This window comes from Mauremys reevesii, linkage group 10 (assembly GCF_016161935.1).
Source record: "Mauremys reevesii isolate NIE-2019 linkage group 10, ASM1616193v1, whole genome shotgun sequence".
NCBI lineage: Eukaryota > Metazoa > Chordata > Testudines > Geoemydidae > Mauremys > Mauremys reevesii.
Genome location: NC_052632.1, coordinates 28,411,094 through 28,431,923, shown reverse-complemented (window position 1 = coordinate 28,431,923; position 20,830 = coordinate 28,411,094). Strand labels below are relative to the sequence as shown.

The 20,830-nt window shown below is 40.6% G+C and overlaps 1 long non-coding RNA gene across 1 annotated transcript; it reads left to right on the top strand.

The window, feature by feature from the left end:
- Positions 1-5,759: 5,759 nt before the first annotated feature.
- Positions 5,760-8,226, top strand: LOC120372980. The gene is made up of 3 exons (XR_005585312.1): positions 5,760-5,874; positions 6,148-6,241; positions 8,097-8,226. It is a non-coding gene; the product is annotated as an uncharacterized LOC120372980 (long non-coding RNA).
- The last annotated feature ends 12,604 nt before the right edge of the window (positions 8,227-20,830 follow it).

The window sequence follows — 20,830 nt, the reverse complement described above, 5'->3', positions numbered from 1 at the left end:
AGCCTGCTCTAAGACACATCTTTTTGAATTTTGAAATTTTGATTACATTTCAAATTTTAATGAAGAAATAAGGAATTTTAAAAAATTATTTGCATTTTCCGAACCACACCTGTTTTTTGATCAGTTCTACCATTTAGCTAAAAGAGTACTAATCCTATAGAAAGACAAATAATGCCACCAAAGCACAGAGTTTAACTGGATGTAGGAAAAAGCTGGCTGTTCTTACAAAGAGACTGAAATACACACTGACGAAAGCTTGCAGGCTGTAGATTAAATAAACCTAAATAGAAGAGGTCAGTGTGTCCAATTTTTTTCTGTCAAGCTATTCCTTCTGTCGTTAATCTGTGTGTTTTATTTGACTCTGAACTCCATGAAGCAGTTAAACTAATTAATACATTGGTTAATTATATTATAAATCCAACAGAACATTTAGAAGAGAGTCCTACTTTCTCATCTGTTACCATATCAGACATTAGCTAGAAATATGGTCTGCACACCAATGTCAGTAAACAATAGAGAGAGAGAATAACACAGTGGAGGAAAGTTCCATTAGGTTTATTATAGCAATATGACCTCTGGTCTGGAGTCCGGATATATCTCCGGATTTGAGGCCTGATTTTAAGCATGGCTTCAGTTTATGTGCAAGTGGGGAGATGTGGTCTGAGAATAAGTCCTTTTCGGACCACCTGTGGTAAGAGCCTCAGCTCCTGTAGCTAGTCACCCACTAATTGTCAGGAAATGGACTCCCCATTGCTCATTATTGTATAAATAAGAGTAAACTTTATTTGAGAGCATTATTCACACACCAGTCTGTCCTATGTGGCAACATAGATCCTATAAAACTCCCTTGATGTCCACTGGTCTCAAACTCACCTCAGTGGTAGGGTGGCCACTAAGGCATCCCCAGAATACTGAACATTCTGGTCCTTCCAGAATGGCATGGGCCCACTCCTCCTGGCATGACCTCACACACACGGTTTATGCGAGATCACACCAGAGAGAATGGAGCAACATGCACTGCATAATGGCGTCCTCCATGATGACACCGGACAAAACCACGTACGGTACCAGAAAGGGACAAACTTTTCCAAAAACAGAACTGTCGACTTAAAACCGGACAAATGGCCTCCCTACTTGCTGACAGTGTTGACAATCCTCCATGATTGCCCTGGAGTCTACAGGAATTAAATATTAATCTTTAATTAATGATAATGTCTTGTCATGAAACCTGCAAGAATACCTCCAACCAAAATTGGCAACTCTACTTGCTGGAGAGAGGAACAGAGAGAGTTCACATCATGTGAAAGAGAAAGGGAGTAAGATACTGCTAAAAGGATCAGCACAATTTTACTCACTGAGGGTCTGGTTCAGCACTTAAGCACTTCAGTGAGACTTAATGTGCTTTGTTGAATCAAGAACAAGATTCCTAGGGGATTGAGAGACATTGTGTCATGGATCTACCCAAATCATTGGGTATTTCAGAATCCTCAAAATATAAAGGATTGGGCCTCAGATCATTAAACCAACCAGAATATGACATCATTTGTAAATTATTAAATACTTTGGTGGGAAAAGGATTCACTTAGCATGGAACAAATTTGAATGTTGAGACATAATCAAGGCCAGGGGCAGCTCTATGTATTTTGCCGCCCCAAGAACGGCAATCAGGCAGCTTTCGGTGGCATGCCTATGGGAGGTCCGCTGGTAACGTGGATTTGGCGGCATGCCTGCGGGAGGTCCGCTGGTCCCACGCCTTCGGCGTACCTGCCGCCAAATTACCACCAAAGCCGTGGGACCGGTGGATCTCCCGCAGGCATGCCACTGAAGGCAGCCTGACTGCCACCCTCACGGCGACTGGCAGGCCACCCCTCACGGCTTGCCACCCCAGGCACGCGCTTGGTGTGCTGGTGCCTGGAGCCACCCCTGATCAAGGCACTATAATTGAAATTCCATTTTTAAAGTAAGTTTAAGAGATTCCAAAGCACAGGGCCACTGTGGGTAAAGCATGTACTGATTCCTTAGCTATTAACAAAATGGAAAGCCATATTTCTCTTACATATATCTATTTTGAATGCATATATAAGGACTATTGGACAAAATCATGGTCCCTTTGAAGTCATAAAAAGTTTTACCATTGACTTCATTGGACCCAGAATTTGACCCACTGATTGGAGTTGAAGATTTATTCTGGAAAATTATTGCCTTCTGGTTCAAAAAATTACTTTCTATGAGAAATAAATAATACTTGAAACTGCAAGTGCCACCTCGTTAATTCCATTATTTTATCAATGGCATAGAAAGTGATAAAATATCAAGTTACAAAACCTGTTATTTTAATACTTTCAAAGTCATCATAGCCTGCATTTATATTCTGTAAATGAACATTTCCCCTATCGTCAGGTTAAAAAAAAACCTTTACCTTGTTTAATTAGAATATATTGAATATTTCCAGATTGCCTTACAGATCTTATCTGGTGTTTATAAAATAGTAAAACAGGTTTCCATTTGTAATGTTAATATCAGCTTCTGTATTTCAAGAACAGTAAGACTCACCTGTTTGGCACAGGGACCCTCAAGATCTTAGTGCCTTATCACATAATTAGGTTTAGCTCTCAACGACATTGAAATTAAAATATCAATTTTAATACTCAGACTGTAAATTACTCACTGTATCCTCCTACCACTTTGCTGAAAGAATGCATAATGCATACCAAATTGCTATTCAAATTCTACTTCCTGAATTAACAAAATAGTACTTCAAAGGTGCCAGTGAACCATTTATGGGCTGATTCTGCACTCCCTTATACCAGTCTCACTCTACTGAAATGAATAAAGTTACACGAGCATAAAATGAGTGTAGCACAATGCAGATTCAGACTTGCTGCCTTTTTAGTTGCACATTACATCTTGGCTCATGTCATAGTATCACAAAGTTGGATTTGTATTTTACCCCTTACTTCAGAGGTAAAAAATGGCCTGAAAGAAAGAGATTTTTGGTGATGGGTCCCAGGTATGCACTCTTTGTGCATGCAAAATTTATGCATGCAAAAAGTCATCTTGAAGAAATGTCAATTAGACTTCAACAATACCATTTGTGAACCCTTTCTGAGTATCTGGTCCCTAGTGGCACCTGTAATTTGCCTATATGAAAAGACAATTGGCCAGATCCTTGATATGGTCTTGCCTTAGTTGAGCAGCAGAAGATTCCATTTGGATGGGTCAATTGCCGACTGGAATAGTGTTGACATACAGGAGAAGGTGTGCTGAAAGCATGGATGGGGAGAGAGCATGACTAGAGTGGAGTGGCACTCCAGAGATCCCAAGCCAGCATAATGGCCCAAAGGGTGCAGATGCTGCCAACATAAGATTGAGCAGCTCTGAGACTACTCTAAATTGCACTGAGGGCTGAATTGGCCTCAGCAGCTCTGGGGATGAGAGAATGCAAAGGTGGTATAGGAGCATCTTTGCCTGCTTTTTACAGTACGTCCTGCCCCAATTTTAGTGGGGCTGATACCACCATACCTAATTTTTGTACACTTTTTATTCAATCAGCACCAACTCTGCACGTGTCCCTTTCAAAAACCAATTCTAGAAAAAGAAAGACAGTAGAGAGTGTAAACAACTTTGAATAAAACTGCATATTTTTATTTTACTTCATTTGAGATTCATTTAACAATAATTAATAAACCAAACTGTGACCCTCTTGTGCGTGGGAATAAGCAGCAAATTAGCCTATTTCTACATAGGGGGTTTCCCACCAGTTTGAAAAACCCTGAGGATGCTCAGACCTGCACAGAGTAGGGCACAGAAAAGGTTTGCAACTATTCTGAGGGAAAGTAATCTGAATGATCGAGTACAGCTGTCTTTGCTTCCACACACTTCTGTCCCTGACAGTATGACTTTCACATGGCAGATTTGTATACCATATGTGAGTCATTTTCACACTGAAAAAACGTTGGTTTTCAAATGCTGAAAAATAAATAATGTATTTCTAAACTGTAAAATATTATTCTAATAGTTTTCAGAAAGGTCATGGTCACTCACTGAACTGAAGCTCTTCTTCATTCAAAAATCTTAAACTCTGTTGTAAAGCGCTTTCAAATAGCAGCTTGATACACACAAAAACACACACATACACACACACACACACACACACCAGTTACATGGAAGTAAAAGGTTGTATGCAAAATCTATTATATTTAATGTGTGAGAATAACTGGCCTATGTCATAACATCTGTAAAAACAGCATCTAATTTTCACAGTTTGGATATTATTTCCACTGCTAATTTCTCTGACACTGTGGCACAGTCTTCTCTTGATCCAGGAGGAAATGACACATATACATTCTATTCATGCTAATGAGAGACATGTGCCTTGGTTCTTCATCTCTCAAGTAGTGGGAGTAAACACCATTGGCTAACAGGAGGGAAAGTCAGGACTCTGAGGGAAATAATTAAACATTTTCTCGTATGTGATCTGTGTGAATTTCACAGGGCTAAGGTAAAATGTGCAATGATGCTTCAGGAATAACAAAGCAAGCTAACAAACTAAAGCTGCAAAAGCACTGTTAATTTGAGCACATACTCTGGTGCCTGTGACCCCTGGCACAACCCCATATTCCCATCCAATGGAGATTACTTTTCCTCTTGGCAACAATAATCTGAGAACTAGATGTGTGGGGCTGTGTGGGCACATCTGGAGATAACACCTTCTGACCATAAACTGACCCAGATTTGCAGAAGACATGCAGAGTGGCATCCCCACAGATTAGGAGAGTAACCACAAGTGTGACAGACAGAGATGGGGTGAAGATGAAGAGTCTCACAGGGCTCAATCCTCTCACCTCCTCTGTCCAACATCTTTGTGAGGGCACTTCGGGAGATGGCTGACTGCACAGTGACATTCAAATTGCTGGTCACAATACACCGGTCTCTAAATTATTTATGCCCAGATTATTTTAAAGGCCGCATCTTAATCTTCGACCCTCCATAGGTCTGAAATGCTTGAACTCCCTATCCCAAGGGTGGAGACTGTGAGAGCTGGGGCAGAGCATTTTTGGTAGTGAGTTCTCACCTCCAGAACCTCCTGCTCTGATTTAGCATGAGCCCATACAAATATTTCCTCTCTTTTTACCCAAGTCTCTTAACTGTCTGAACTATGCAATCTTAAACTCTTAGCCAACAGGACAGATCCCTTTCCATCCTATGTCTTAAAGCTTCACACAGCATGGGAACATGATGGTTTTACTCTTCTCATTCAGAAAGATAATGATAACCCAATTTAAACTATTTAAAGTGCCCCTAGAGACCACAGTGATGAACACGTTATGTGTGTAATAAAAAGCTGTACAGTCTAACATCACATATTATCTATTCCTTATTACTTTAGAGCCCAGTGCTGCTCCCATTAAAGTCAGTTGGAGTTTTGCCCTTTACTTCAATGGGAGCAGGATCTGGCCTTTGGTGTACATGTGCCTTATCTGATATTTTTTTAAATAATACTTGTAAATGTTATTAGGGGCCTTCCCATTTTTCTCTTTGTATTTGCCTTTTCTTTTGCTATAGTACTGCTTAGTTTTCCTAATTGTCTCCATGTAACCCATACTTACTGTACTGTTATATTTATGGACAATATTGTCTGTCTCTGATTGGTTGCCTGGTTGGTAGGGGAGACCGTTGCCTTGGTTTTTAACATTGTGTGAATTAATGCAGGCCTGCGTGGGTGGCACATTTGGCCTGCTTTTGGCTATAATGTTTTCTTCAAAAGTAGGGCTGTCATTTTCATAAAGTGTTACAAGTCCTTGGAATCTATTTCCCTCCACACTCTATGTGGAATGTGTGTGGATATGTACAGTTTCATTTCTGACAACTGATGTGGGTGTGATACTTATGGAAATTATAGCGAAGGCTGGTTGCCAATGATGTTTTTCCCTGGGGTGTAGGGATAGGAGTGTCAATACACAACAATAAGTGTGAAGATTTTTGTTCATATTTTTTGAAGCACGTTATTAGTACAGTTGTAACAGAAATAGAAACAATATTGCTTCTGGGTGCTTTTTATTTTAGTCTGTATGCTGCAGGTATTGAGCCAAACTGTGAGCTGGCTGTTTAGATGCTAATTTGTGTCCCTGCCCTCTTTCTGGCCAGATCCTCAACAGAGGTGACCATGATCTACTGTGGCTGTGAAGCACCTCTGGCCACAGCAATCAGCAGTCTCTGCACTTTGGGAGGACGAGTGATGGTACGTACACTGCATGGGCGTGCTTGGAAAAGTAAAGCTCCCAGTGCATTTTCCCCTTGTAGCGTACACACAGGACTAGCTAGAATGAAGCCGATAATATGGAATATAATTTCTTATCAGATGGAATGAATATGAATTACAACATTGTAGCGGGGTTTCTTTGATTGTTGAGAAGTCTATAGTTATTACAAGTTGCATGTTTTATGCAGGGCTATGTGTGTGTATGTGCACTATAAAGGATTTCCATTGTGGATTGGCTTGAGGAGACCCTCCATATTCATCTACTGCTTCTTTAATGTAGTTCTTTAGATGCAGATACTTTTTAATTAGTTAGTTTGTATAAGTGACTTATGAGACCAATACAGTAGAATCAATCTAGCTATAGTCCGGTTACACTCATTCACATTCTGAATAATTACACACACTCAGAGGGTTTTTGAACCCTTACAACTAGAGATAGGCCTGAGCCACGAACTTCTGATCTAGATTTCATCAGCGGGAGATTTGGATCAGATATTCTAATTTGGGCCCATATTTACTCATGTAACATACAGCTTATTGTAATGAGTGTCATGGGATTTCATTTTTGTATGATGTGTTTCTGTCTGTAAGGTACGACTATGGCCCTTGTTATCATAGTAACTGATCATCTTACAGTTATTAATGTATTTATTTTCACAGCATTCCTGTGAGGTAGGAAAGTGTTATCTTCATCTAACAAATGGAGAACTGAGGTACAATGAAACTGAATAGATGTCTATGCTGCAATTAAAAACCTGTGGCTGGTCCATGCCAACTGACTTGGGCTAAGGGGATCGGGCTAAGGGATGGTTTAATTACGCTGTAGACATTTGGGCTTGGGCTGGAGCCCAGGCTCTAGGACCGTGGGAGGTGGGAGGGTCCCAGAGCTTGGGCTGTAGCCCAAGCCCGAATGTCTACACTGCAATTAAACAGCCCCTTAGCCCAAGCCCTGCAAGCCTGAGTCAGCTGGCACAGGCCGGCCACGAATTATAAATTGCAGTGTAGACATACCCTAAGTGGCTTACTCAAGGTCACACAGGTAGCTCATGGCACAGCAAAGAAATAAACCCAGGTCTCTAGAATCCCAGATCACAGCCTTACCCATCATACCATCCTTCCTACCTTTTTTGCATGAAAATGTAATAAATAGTAAATTAAAAAAGGAATATGAATTCATACGTGGTGGTATGTTCTTTCTGTGTCATGTGGTTTTTACCACTGGGAACTTCAAAGGAGCAAAGTTAACTGCCTCACTTCCACTGAATTTCACCAAAAGTTGGGTACCTATCTCCCTTTGGCTCCTTTTCAAATCCCAGCCTACACAGCTTTCCTATATGACACTGACAGGATTCTCGTAAGTACTAAACTGGTGCAGCTGGATATCAAAATTGACTCTGCACAGCTCTGAGGACCAATAGCTTGTAGAAGACTTGAATTTTTTTTTAAGTACATCAACTTTGTTGTAGTTTATTTTTATTCTTTTCCTCAGTGAGGAACCAGATATCTATAAAGTTAGTTAATAATATGAGAAGGACATGAGTCGTGGGTATTCTCTAAATCAGGGGGTCCCAAACTGGGGGACGTGACCCCTCAGGGGATCACAAAGTGGTTACAGGGGGGTCATGAGCTATCAGCTCCTTGGGCAGACAGCCCTGAGCTCCCATCAAATTAAATTAACCCCCTCATTTTTAATTTATATGGGGGGTCACATTCAGAAGCTTGATGTGTGAAAGGAGTCACCAACACCAAAAGTTTGAAAACCACTGCTCTAAATCACTACTTTAGTCCTGACCACTGTAAACTAATGGTGCTACCATGTATCACATGGTTACAGGAGGAGACACGTGTGGCATGTGAATTTCCCAGCCTCCCTGTCTTCAAATGATTGCAAATCAAGTTATCTGCTTCTGCCATGCGAAATACCAAATGAGGAAGACCGGACCTTCACCGGGATCAAAAGACAAGTTCATTCAAAAGGGCATTGATAGCAACATATGTCAGAAATACATGTGAAACCAAATGCAACTAGAAACTTCCTATTAGGATCTCTGAATTATTTAATACACATGGAAACTGACTAACAGCACCTATTGTGATTCATTTTTTGTAAAACAGATAATATTGGTAACTTTCACCTGTACCTGTTGAATGATTGATTCAGTTTTTCCTCAGCAGAAGGGTTTCCTTCCTGGTTATTGGTCTCATAGGTTTCATGAAGATCCATCTCTGATACAGCCCTCAGTTTTGTTTTTTCTGATGATACGTCTGGGAACCCTCTATGCATCTGGTCTGAATAACAATAAAGACATTTTTCTAATTGCTGACATACAGCTCAAAGTCACCTGTTGCTTGGTAGGACACTATCTATGATGCAACAAGTGGGTAGTATCTATTTTGCAGTAAACATTACTATATTTATGGGCATCTGTTATGAGAGAACTGGACTTGACATAACCACAGCCATTTTGTGTACTCAGCCACCATAAGCTGGAAGCGAGGACATCATGTAGTCAGGAATAATTTGGTCTTTGCTTATGCAGACAAAAACAGCTGCACAGCTGCAGTATTGCTAATAAGAATAGATAAAGGACAGATTCATGAGAATGCAAGGAACGTGAATAGCTGATCTTGAATCTGGGTGTCTGTGAGTTTCTTGCTCGGAGTTGCTTTGCTGATAAGTAGCAAGTTGCTTTGCTGATAAGGTTTTTTTGCTGATTCTAGGGTAATTGTCAGCCCATTGGGGTTACTATGAGTTATGGGCTTTGTTTTGAGCAACCTATAAAAGAAATTAGTTAGAGTGTGCACTTTGGAAAAGTTTCGGAGAGAATTTCAGTGAGCTAGGAGACTGACATAAAAATCCCCAGTGGCTAGGAGGACCACCGGAAACCTGCTGCTGCCCACTTGACACCATCTTAGACATTGGGGAATTGTATCTGGGGTGCTCTAGACTATTGTTATTTTAGATGTGTGCTTTAGATTCAATAAAGACAAGGATTTTTTGGGTGAAAGCACTTGTGTGTGTACCAGTGATTTATCAGACAGAGGAGCTATGTCCCCCATTGGTTTATTTTCTGACACCACTTCATTTAAGCTGGTTTTCAAATAAGGAGCAACTGAAAGAAATGCATTTAGGCCCTGATTCTGCAATACATTACACACAAGTCAACTGCTCCATATGAGTTCAGCAGTTCAACATTGCAACAGCAGGATCAAGGCCTTAATTATTTGTTTACAAAACATTCAAATAATAGGTTAATCCTATTGATTCTTTACATTAGTTTAAGAATAAAAAGACTAACAATAATAACTATGATGAGTTGCTAGAAGTAATTCACAAAGAAATATAACTTGACATGTAACTTAACGTTACCTGCTGTTTGGTAGAACAGTAATAATGATGCTAAAAGAGCCTTATCTTTCCTGACCTAAGTTTTTCAAATTGACTTCAGTGGGCTTTGGCTCAAGCTCTCAAGTTAGAGTCTCTCGTTTGCAGTAAACATAACTGCTATAACATTTAACTTCAAATCTAAGGATCCAAAGCTTAAGAATAGATTTTATAGAAATGATTTGGGGCTAGCTGGTCAGCAGTCCACTGTCACAGTAAAAAGATCTGGAGTACTGGGAAACACTCTGCTACAAACTCTACTCTGGCCCAAGTTCTGAAGAATTGCAAAAAAGTAAAATTGTCTCCATATAAATATTTCCATTTGCCTTGAAAAGGCACATGGCAGAATTAATATGTTATAGGAATTTGGGAACAAATCCTACAATATTTACTCCATCTGAACTCCTCTTCCGCCAATGAAGGACTGATTTCTCACTGTTCTCACCAGAGTAGGGACCTAATCTCACTCCCACTGAAGCAATGAGAGTTTTGCTACCGACTTTAATGAGAATTCCGTGGTATGGAGGGACGGGAAAATCAGGTCACTCATAACTTCAGGAATAACAATGGCTTTAACACCTCTTAAATTATTCAGGATGTAATCTTCTGTGAGATAATGAGGCAGAGGAGTTCAAAGTTGTGTTAAATCAATTGTGAGTGAACAATAGTACACACCATCCACTGGTCACAATTCACTGGCACAGCTTACTGTCTTTATGTTGAACTGAGTTAGTCTAGAGATTGAGGAACCTCTCATCTGGAAACCGGCTCTAATTTCAGTACCTGTCACCTGTTTCTCTCTACTGGGGCAGCGGGATAACAGGTGCTGTGGAAAAAGTTGAAATACCTTTCAGGAAAATGATATTCCAATCCTTGGACTCCTGTTCTTACTGGCAAGGCATTTAATGTTTTATAAACAGTAATGTCTGAGAGTGGTTTTAGTTCTTATTACTCACAGTGTTTTGCTACTCCCAAAATACTGTTGGGCAATTATATACAGTAGAATACACTTTTCATTTCACAATCTCTTTTTCATTCACCCTTGCAGATGCTGCCTCCTGCCTAAACTTCATTATAAAATTTTAGTGTGTGTCGGCCAGATCACTAAATGGTGTAAATCAGTATAGATTTGTCAAAGTCAATGGAGGCTTGGAGCTATGCCGATTTACACCAGCAGAGGCTCTGGTCCTAAACATGCAGTGAAAATACTGCACTGTCTCCAAATATATGCCTTGTACATGGTGCCATTTAGCAAAGCTCTCAGGCCCCAGTGATGCCTCACCTCATAGGTTTCCATAGGGTGGCCACTGACACATCTTCAGACTACCAGACATTCTGGTACTTTTGGAATGGCATGGCCCTGCCCTTGCTTGCATATCCCCACCCCATATGGTGTGTGGGAGGTCACACTGGCAGAAGGGGCAGGGCAGGGCGCTCTGCAAAATGGTGTCCTCCATGATGATACCAGACAAAGCCACAACTGGTGCTGACCAGGGACAAACATTCCAACACCAGGGTGTTCTGGTTTGAAACTGAACAAATGGCCTGCCCAGGTGTTGAAGGCCCTAAACACAGTGGAACTGCCAGTGTGGGAAGCCTCAGAGAAACCATGCAGTGGGATGCCATGCTACCTGTGCTTTTCTGCTTCCTGGTGTTTCTTTCTGCAACAGCAGAGAGAGGACTTGGGAGGACAGTGTGTCTGACTAGGGGATCAGCAGTGGAGTGCCCAGTGAATCCTTCATTTCTTGGCTTCCAAAGCCTAAACCCTCCACAGCTGCTATTATAAGCTAGGGACCAGCAGCCCTGGCTACTAGCAGACATGTGGCAAGCCCCTGGATTGCAGAGGAGGATTCCTTCTCCCTGCACCACTCTGCACATTCACTCTGGTTTTATGTGGGGATAGAGGAAAGAATTTGGTACTAAGAAAATAGTACACTACATCTTTTCTCATCTCATCTCTAGTCACAGCAACTCTTGAGTCCTCATAGTGTGTCCTATTCTATTGAATTCCTGTTCAATGCATTAACTCATTCATTTTAAAACAATGCAAAATCTGTACATGCAAATATATAATATTGTGTATCTTTGATCATTTAATCTAAACCTTCAGAGTGTGTATGTGAATTTGAACTTGCAATGCCTGTGTATGTTAAACTGAATCTGCTCTGTGTGTGTGTGTGTGTGTGTATTAATTTGAGCCTGCAGTGTGTGTGTATATTCATTTGAATATACAGCATGTGCTTTTCTTACCCTGCCATCAGGAAATCATTATCTCCAATAACAGATTCTAAAACAGTCACTTTGAATAGCTGATGCATGCTGGTGGGGGAGGGGCATGAGGAAGTGGAACCACAGTGGCTGAGGACAGGTAGCCTGGGGCATTCTGCCCACACAGCGCAGAGGCAGGCAGAATGGATAAGGGAAAGGGATGGGGGGGGCAGTTTCAGCAGCATCCTTTGTTGTTGTTTGGGAATATGCAGCCTCTGCTCTCTCTTCTTTATTCCCTGCACTTACTACGATATATCAGCAGGCAGGCAGGTCTCCTCAGTTCTACTGGTCACAACCCCTGGGAGCACTACCAGCCCCCCAGCCTAGTAGTCAATGGAGCACTGAAGACCACATTGTGGCTAGCTGCTGTGTGGGTGCTTCAGAGGGTATGGAAGGAAAGGTTCCCTATGTTCTCTCTGAAGTCTGTGTAAGTGGAGCCAAAATTTGACCCCCAAATGCACATCCTGAAAATGTACCTTTGTAGCATGTGTATAATTCAGTATATCTAGATTTGTACGTGTTTTAAATAAATGGTGCAGTTCTGTGTAAAGAGTTCTTTTTATGATGGCTTATAATGAACAATCCCTTAAATGGACACTGTGCATAAAATACAATTTGTATGTGTCAAATTCCATGAGGATATTTGAGAACCTCATTTTATGCTTTTATTTTCTTGTGACTGCATAAATCTGCCCTTTAAATCAATAATAACAAAGTATAATAAATGGACATCTGTTCATAAGTAAATAATGGTAAACGGACCGTTACCCTATTGCATAATTGGATTTGTAACTGTCAATTTTAAAGGTAATTAAGTTTTCAAGTGTGGACACAAGGCTATAGTTATTTCAAAGGCAAAATGGCTTCAGAATTGCCTAGATTTATTGCTGTTTCTAATTAGATAGTTTAAATACTGAGAGTCTTTAAAATTCTGTTCTTGATTTATTAGGAAAAGGTCTTCATGTTTCAATGAAATTCTAAAATTACATGCTGTATATAATCTTTGAGCACAATCTTGGAGTCATTACTCAGTGAACTTGCATTAACTTCAAAGCTTCAGATAATTGGAATATTAAAGACTTTTAAAAAAATTAGGGCATTAGGACATATTTTGTAACAACTCCAAAACATTTTCCATATTATATTTACTCACATCTAATAAACAACTTGGATTAATTTAGATATTTGTAGGGCCCAATGCTCAGAGAAAACTCCCATTGATTTAAATAGTTATGTGGATATTTAGGAATACTACATTTTTCATCTAGAACATATATTTTAAATAAGTGTAGTACATAAGGTAGCAAAATATACCTTGTGAGAAGAATTGTGATTTAATAAGCGCATATAATTAAGTTTACAATGTATCACTTGAATAGAATAACTTGTTTTATTTGTGCACCTAGATATTTCCTTGAATTTCCCTTTTATAACAAGGAGCCAAAAGGAGAACAAATGTTTAGGACAAAAGAGAAAGTAAATACTAATTACAGTAAACAACTATTAGTGTCTGAGGATTTTGAGCCATTACCAATATACACTTGAGCATTTCAAAGCAAACAATGACCTTACCTTTATAGTCAAGGAGAAAGCATGTGAGCAAGTAGGGACAGACCTCCTCCAAAATGCAACAGAAAGCAGAAAAAGCACTTGGGCCTTTTAAAGTTAGTTTATCTAAAAAATATTCAGCTTTCTTCTTATAGCTCTCCTGGGACCAAATATCTTTGTATTCCTCCAAGGAAAAGATTCCCTCATAAACCAAGTATGACAGCACTTTGTTCACATCTAGCTCTTCCAGTATCTTCTCTCTGTGATTGTTTAGGATTTCAGAAAGCCATTTATTCCTGTTCCCATTTTCTTTTTTGGTAGGTTTTTCACAGTTATAAAAACAAGATTTGGCTGATCTTGCAAACATTTTGGCATTTAAATACAAAATATAAAATTCTACTTCTGTGCGTGTTGTGCAGTCTTCAGTATGCAATGTACACATAATGTGAACAGATAGAATGCAAATACATTTTGCTGTCTGTAGTTATTGTAATTCTACTGGAATAAAGAAGGCCTACATCCAAATTATAAAGAAAACTAGCTCAGTGCTTGCAGCCCCTTAAGAGGATTACTTTACACTAATTAGCCCTTTATAACCGTTAACATCTTCTGAACCATAATGAGGCGACTGAGAATAGCTTAGCTACTGTTACTTTTTAATTCCATAGCTGATTTTCAGAGATACCCCTTTGTAATAAATGACTTATTCAAGAAAACTGAAATAATCTGCCCAAACTACTATAGAACACAAGACAAGAATATGTCTTCTGTGGATTTCAATTGTGTATTCCTAGGGGACCATGACACAAATTCCAGTATAAATGATCCACTATCACTCTTTTAGGAAGCATTCTATTTACAACACATTAGATTTACATATTTAAAAATGAATAGGAAAGAAAAGTAATTACAAACACAGTTTCTATACACATCATTGTAAAAAGCTATATATAAACCAGGAAATAAAGGAGAAAATGCATATACAAAGACCTTTCTCTGTGAAGATTAGCATTTGTAGCTGTTAAGATTTCTTTGTGTTTACATTTATTAAATTATGTTTGATTAATATAAAACCCCATCATAGTTTCCACTTGATGAAGCAGAATTAAGAGAAGAGATTATTGCAATCACACTGTAGGTGTTCTGCCACGGGTAATCATTCACTGAGGATTGCACACTTATATAACCTCCTCACACAAGGACTGCAAATCTCTTCAGTTTACTGGAATTTCTCATTTTTACAGGGCATTTTTTAAGTCTTTTTTTCATATTCTCTTATTGCCCGTCTGGATTCCCTCCTCCCACCATACGTATGGACAAACTCTGTCTCTTCCCTGTTGCTGATATTCTGGTGCATATGGTTCCATCACTGCTCAGCTACTGCTGCTGCATCCATAGCCCTCACTTGTGTGGCCTTCTCTGGGACCGATACTAGGGCCTTTACCTATTGTACTGCAAAGGTGAATGTATTCAAAGCTATTTTAGCAAGCCTCTAGGAAGTCAGGTTTGATAACAACATGTTTGGTCCTCACCATCTTCAGGAGCAAGTACTGTCTCTTCCTGTCAGGCCTCTTATACCTCTGAACTTCCACCCATTTACGACCCCGAATCGCAGCTGACCAGTGAATACAACAATGCCCGCTAAACAAATGATTTGCCAGATTTAATGGAAATGTTCTGAAGCACTGCCACCTTGTGGTTATTTGTGGCTATAACAAGTCTACTTCCCATTCCTGGGAGCATCAGATGTGCCCACACCTTATCCGCAGTCAGTAAGACAAGAACCTTTAATTTGTTTAAGCTACATATTAATTTCCCCCTTTTAAAATTTTATGATTTATTGTATATGGGAATGGGAGTCTTTCTACCTCTCCCACATAGCGTTGGCTTGACTGACCCTAGGTTCTGCTAGGTTTTACAGTGTATCCCATGGTACAGGGCCCTGGGAGGGAGAGCCCCCATTAAGAGAGATTATGATGATACAAGGCACCTGTAATATCCATTAGGAGCTAGGACGAATGGCCCCAGAAAGTGGATGGACAGCCAGGGATGGCTATGACATTGGCAATTCAGCACATCTTCCAGGCAACCTCCACTGGTAAGGGCTCCTATAGAACCATGGCCCTGCTTGAACCCCAGAAGAAGGGTGTAGTTCAGACACCACCTCCCATTCCCTCTAAGTGAATTCTCTTGGAGTGCACATGCCCCCATTGGTTGGAGTGGGCTAAATCAAACCTACTTTTTTTCCCCAAGCTCTCCATCTCTTTTTACTATTATTACTGTTATTAATAATAATCTTAATCATAATCATAATCATAATATATGACAGCAGCATCCAGTAGCCCTGATAAAGTTTTGGGTCCCATTGTGTTAGGCACTATACAGTTCATGGTCCAATCATCCTTCAATCTAAGATATAATTGTCCATTTTATATCCCCCTAATAAGTTTCCACTGTGAATAAAGTTCCAGAAAGAACCCCAGAAGTCACTACAATATATGATGTCTGTTTTCCTTAATGGCTTGCCAACCCAGGGGCATTAAAGGCTTTAGCTGATGCCTACTGAAGTCAATGTAAAGGCTCTTATTGATTTCAGTGGATGTTGGATCAAGCCCAAAATTAGAATTTTTGGGTTCACAGCTCAATGTCCTGATTAGGGTGACCATACGTCCAATTTTGGCCAGGACAGTCCCTTTTTAAGCACTGTGCCAGCTGTCCCAACTTTTTTGGCAAAAGTGGGCATTTGTCCCATTTGTTCATGCTGATTTGATCAGTTGGCAAGAGCAAATGGGACAAATGCCCACTTTTGTTAAAAATGTGGGGTGCAGTGCACTGGAACACGTGCGGGAGGGGAGCGGAGATGCTAGCCCTGCACAAGGTGGAAGAGGCAACGTTCCAGCATGCAGGGGGCAGGCAGCGTTCCAGGGACCAGCAACAGCCTTCTGTATGGGGGGGCTCGGATGAATAGCTGTGGATGTCCCGTTTTCCCTTTGGGAAATAAGTTCGCCCTAGTCCTGATGTCTTGTGTCAGACACAGGTGGTTACGCCTGTACAGATTTCCCAGGTTAACTTCAAAACTTATTCTTCATTAATTTTATTAAACTGAAAACACTAACTGTTTTCCTCTGATATCCTTAATTGTGTAACATATAGCATAGTGGTAACCATTTATTGTGTATAACTGCAGTACACAACTCAAAGAGCTGAGAACTTGTCAAAGTAGTATGATGCATTTCTTAAAGGGAAGGTGCAAAATATTTACGTCTTCATCACAGATGAAGTGCTAAATCCTGCCCACCTTACTAGCGTGAGTTATCTAGCTGAAGTAAATAATATACAATGAAGTCAATGGAACAACTATCTTCAATAAAGGAAGCAGGATTTAGCTCAAAGTATAAACCAAGAAAGTCTACACTGGTCTTAGATTGCTAGACGGCTCTGGGGTACTAATGGTTGGAGGGAAACAGTGCTTGGCAATAGAACTACAGAGGAAGGCTAGAGCTATATTAACCGGTTAATGTACAGAGCAAGCTGTACTATGCATGCAGAAGACACAGTCACCTAAGCCAATGGAACAGGAGAGACAAGAAGTTTTGTGACTGTTTAGTATATGAGTGACAATGATCTGTGAGTGGTGAACACTTCATAATTTGTCTAGGGAAGCAAAATCTTTTGAGCTAGCACTGTATGCATAATGCATTGGAAGAGGACATGTCTCCACAGCTAAAAGGAGATGCCCGTTAATCTTAAACATAACATTTTTATAAGACTATAAAAGTCAGAAAGGCTAATGAGCGATATTATAGGAGATGTACCATAGCCAAGCAAAGGTGCAATACTTATTGCACACGCAAGTACAAAATACAGAGCATAAACAGACACCTGATTCACCTCGTCCTTGCTCATGGTGTAATTATTTCCACATGTACAAAGTAGCTGTGCAAAATGGAATGCTTCCATTCTGATCTGGTAACCCTCAGGACTCTTAACTAGAGAGTCCCCAACATGGGAGGACTTTAGCCATAGAAACTTCTCCTAGACAATAGCTCTCCTGATTTTCTGTGGTCATAGAGATATCACTGGCTGACACGGGACTGAGTGATGTAGGGGGTCAATGTAGTCATAGCTTTGTGGTTGTGGGCATGTTGGAAACTGCAGCGTAGGCAGGGGTAAGGAGGGGAAAGCTCTGAAGAATATGGAGTGGGGCATGCGGAGGTCAAAGGAGGTGAGAGCAATGGGAACCAGAGATAGTGGGGAAGAGGGAAATCTGAGCAGGAGAGCCAGAAAAGTGAGTGGAAAATCTGAAGGGGGAGGATGTAAGATGGAGAAGATGTGGGGGACACTCAAGGGGGAACCAGATATGGGGAAATGGGGGAGTTGGGGCAAGAGAATAAAGGAGAAACTTGAGGGGGAAGGTGATGGGTTTGACATGAAGAATGTCAAATGCTACAGGGGGAAGGAAGTGAGGGATTTGATGGCAAGAGATTTATGTAAATGAAGCAATGCATATTCACTGAATACACAAAATGGGGCATAACATCTCTAGCTTTCCATACTCACAGCCTTCTTGGCTAAGCAAAGTTTAGCATGCTGCCTAAACATACAGGGTAAATTTACACTGCAATAAAAGACCTGCAGCACAGCTGTGGCTAGCTCAGGTCAACTGACTTGGACTCATAGGGCTCAGGCTACATGGCTAAAAATTGCAGTGTAGATATTTGGGCTCAGGCTGGAGCCCAGCTCTGGAACCCTGTGAGGGGGGAGGGTCTGAGACCCTGGTCTCCATCCCGAGCCCAAACATCTACATGGCAATTTTTAGCACTGCAGCCCAAGCCCCACAAGCCTGAGTCCGCTGACCCAGGTTCTGAGAATAGGTGTGGTGGCCTTTTTATAGCACAGAGCTCTTCAGCTGACTCACCATGGTGGAAGATTCTAAGACTCTACATAAAAATGCTATTTTGCCGAGTCTTGCGATAATCAATCAGGCAGGTTCCATTAATGCCAACGCAGGATACAAAATGGGTTTCAGCCACTCTCAGGGAGAAAGAGGGGTAAGGATATTGGCAAAGTAGTGATGTTGGTATTGCACAGGAAACAACCATTGAAACAGCCACACTCTGGCAGACAGTTTGTGTGTATATACTGTTATTCGACACAGGTGCCAAATAAGGATGCATTCTCTCATCTCTGTTTGGCATTGCCATTGACATCACTGTCAGAAAAAGTGTAGGTGGATAAAACACAGACCTCACATGGCTCAACAACAGTATACTAGGAGATCTAGATTTTGCTGACACCATAGCTTATCTAAGTGACATCTCAACCAACATGTAAGTAAAGATTGAAAGACTATCCCAGCATCACAAAAAAGATGTGATCAATAATTAGTTATGAGAGAGAAATCTGATGAGGACCCCTGCTAATTCCCAACTCAAATGTTATTTTAGAGGGTACAGGCATACAAGAAGTGAGACAATTTCGGTACCAAGTAAATTGCAGTAATGGTCAAAGCAATGGGGATGTTCAGAGAGAAATAATGTCACAAACTGACAAGGTGGTAATTGTATTTACCAGATTAAACTAGATTTGGTCATCTACAATCAACAAGCTATGAATCTTCTACTCAAATGTTGTTTCCATCTTGACATACGGATGTGAAAGTTGGAAATCCTAAAGGTAGGCTGATGCCTAAATGCCTTTGAAGGCAAAATAGTATGTTTTATATGGAATGAATGTATAAGTAATGCTGAAAGTTCATCAGAGAGTTCAACCACTCCTTATCTCTAAGGTTATCCAGAAAAGAAAATGGTAATATTAGGGACATATGTTAAGAATGAAGCCAGAGTATCTGCCATGGCAGATGCGCTACTGGGCAGCTAGAAAAATGCACAGAGCGGCTGACCAGAAGAATCCCTCCGTCAAACACCACTTAGAGAGAGAAATCTTATGGGACTTCACAATATAGAGGCCACGTGATGAGCAGCCAAAGACAGATGAATGATGGAGCCTTGTTTATGTCCTAAGTGAGTGAGGTCTGACGTTGCAGGAAGGATTCAGATTGTTATTTAAGTTAACAGTAAAGGAAATCTCAAGAAAGGGGTCAGTTTGGATGTTAATCCATGTGTCCTTTGCCTTTTACTTCCTTCCCCACAAACATAAACTTGTCAGTTAAGATCATGCCACTATACACAGTGACAGACTTAGCATTTTGAGTCAGTGAGATGATTCTTTGGGGAACCTTTATGAACTGGGGTAAAAATCTGTCTGGGGATTGGTCCTGCTTTGAGCAGGGGGTTGGACTAGATGATCTCCTGAGGTCCCTTCCAACCCTGATATTCTATGATTCTATGATTCTATAACTGAGACATTTGATATAGAAGTGAGGCATGGGATCTTCATTCCATCACCAGTCCAGCCTCCCATAACAGCCAGGAAAAAGCTTTTCAAGGAACAATTTTCCAGATAAGCTGAAATGCGAGGGATGCCAGTCCCTCAGCCACAAGAGTTGCTTGTGTGCATTCTGGCAGCTTTAAATATTAGCTAATTAATAATTCCACCACAAATTAGGTAGGTATTACTGACAATTTTAGAGAGGGAGACCTTGAAGCACATAGGTAATATGTCAGTGATTAACTATGACAGGTTTTAGGATAATTCAGGTAACAACAAAAAATAATTTGTAAAGTAAATCTAGTACAGATGCTACTGGAATGTAGCTTGGCTGTATTCTCTTTCTCGATCTCTGCAACTATGGTGCATGTCTGTCACTGTATATTAACACGAAACGTGGCACTGCATAATGCCCTCCAGGTGGTATGACAACTTTCCATTTCAAGCTTAATCCTTTCTAGCACAAAAAGGATATGGTAATTTTCTACTTATTGTTGTTAAAACTAACACTCAATGTTCCTGTAACTAAATAATAATTGATCTCGTTTCTAATCCTTTGTTTACTTTACACATTTGACAAGAGTCTGTGGTGGCCTTGCTACCATCAGCCACAGTCTTGGTGACACCATCCCCACAACCACATTTTGTGCTGGGTTCCCTTAACCCCCAAAATGAGTGATTGATGGCTGTGATGCAGACTGTGTGGTCTTCAGTGAAAGCCACTCCATGCACTTTCAGGGCCAGTCTTTAGCATTTGCAAGGTTTTTTTCTGCAAGGAAAAGAAAGGGACCCCCCCCTCCCTCCCACCCACCCACCCACCCACCCACGGCTGTCCATAAATTACATAACACATTTTTTGGTGATTTTCAAGACCTACCCATCCCCTTGTAGCACTGAAACAAAAAGCAAAATTAAGACATTAAGCCCCCTCCTCCTCTTAATGGTTAAATAATTTATGGTCAGCCCCAACCATGGAA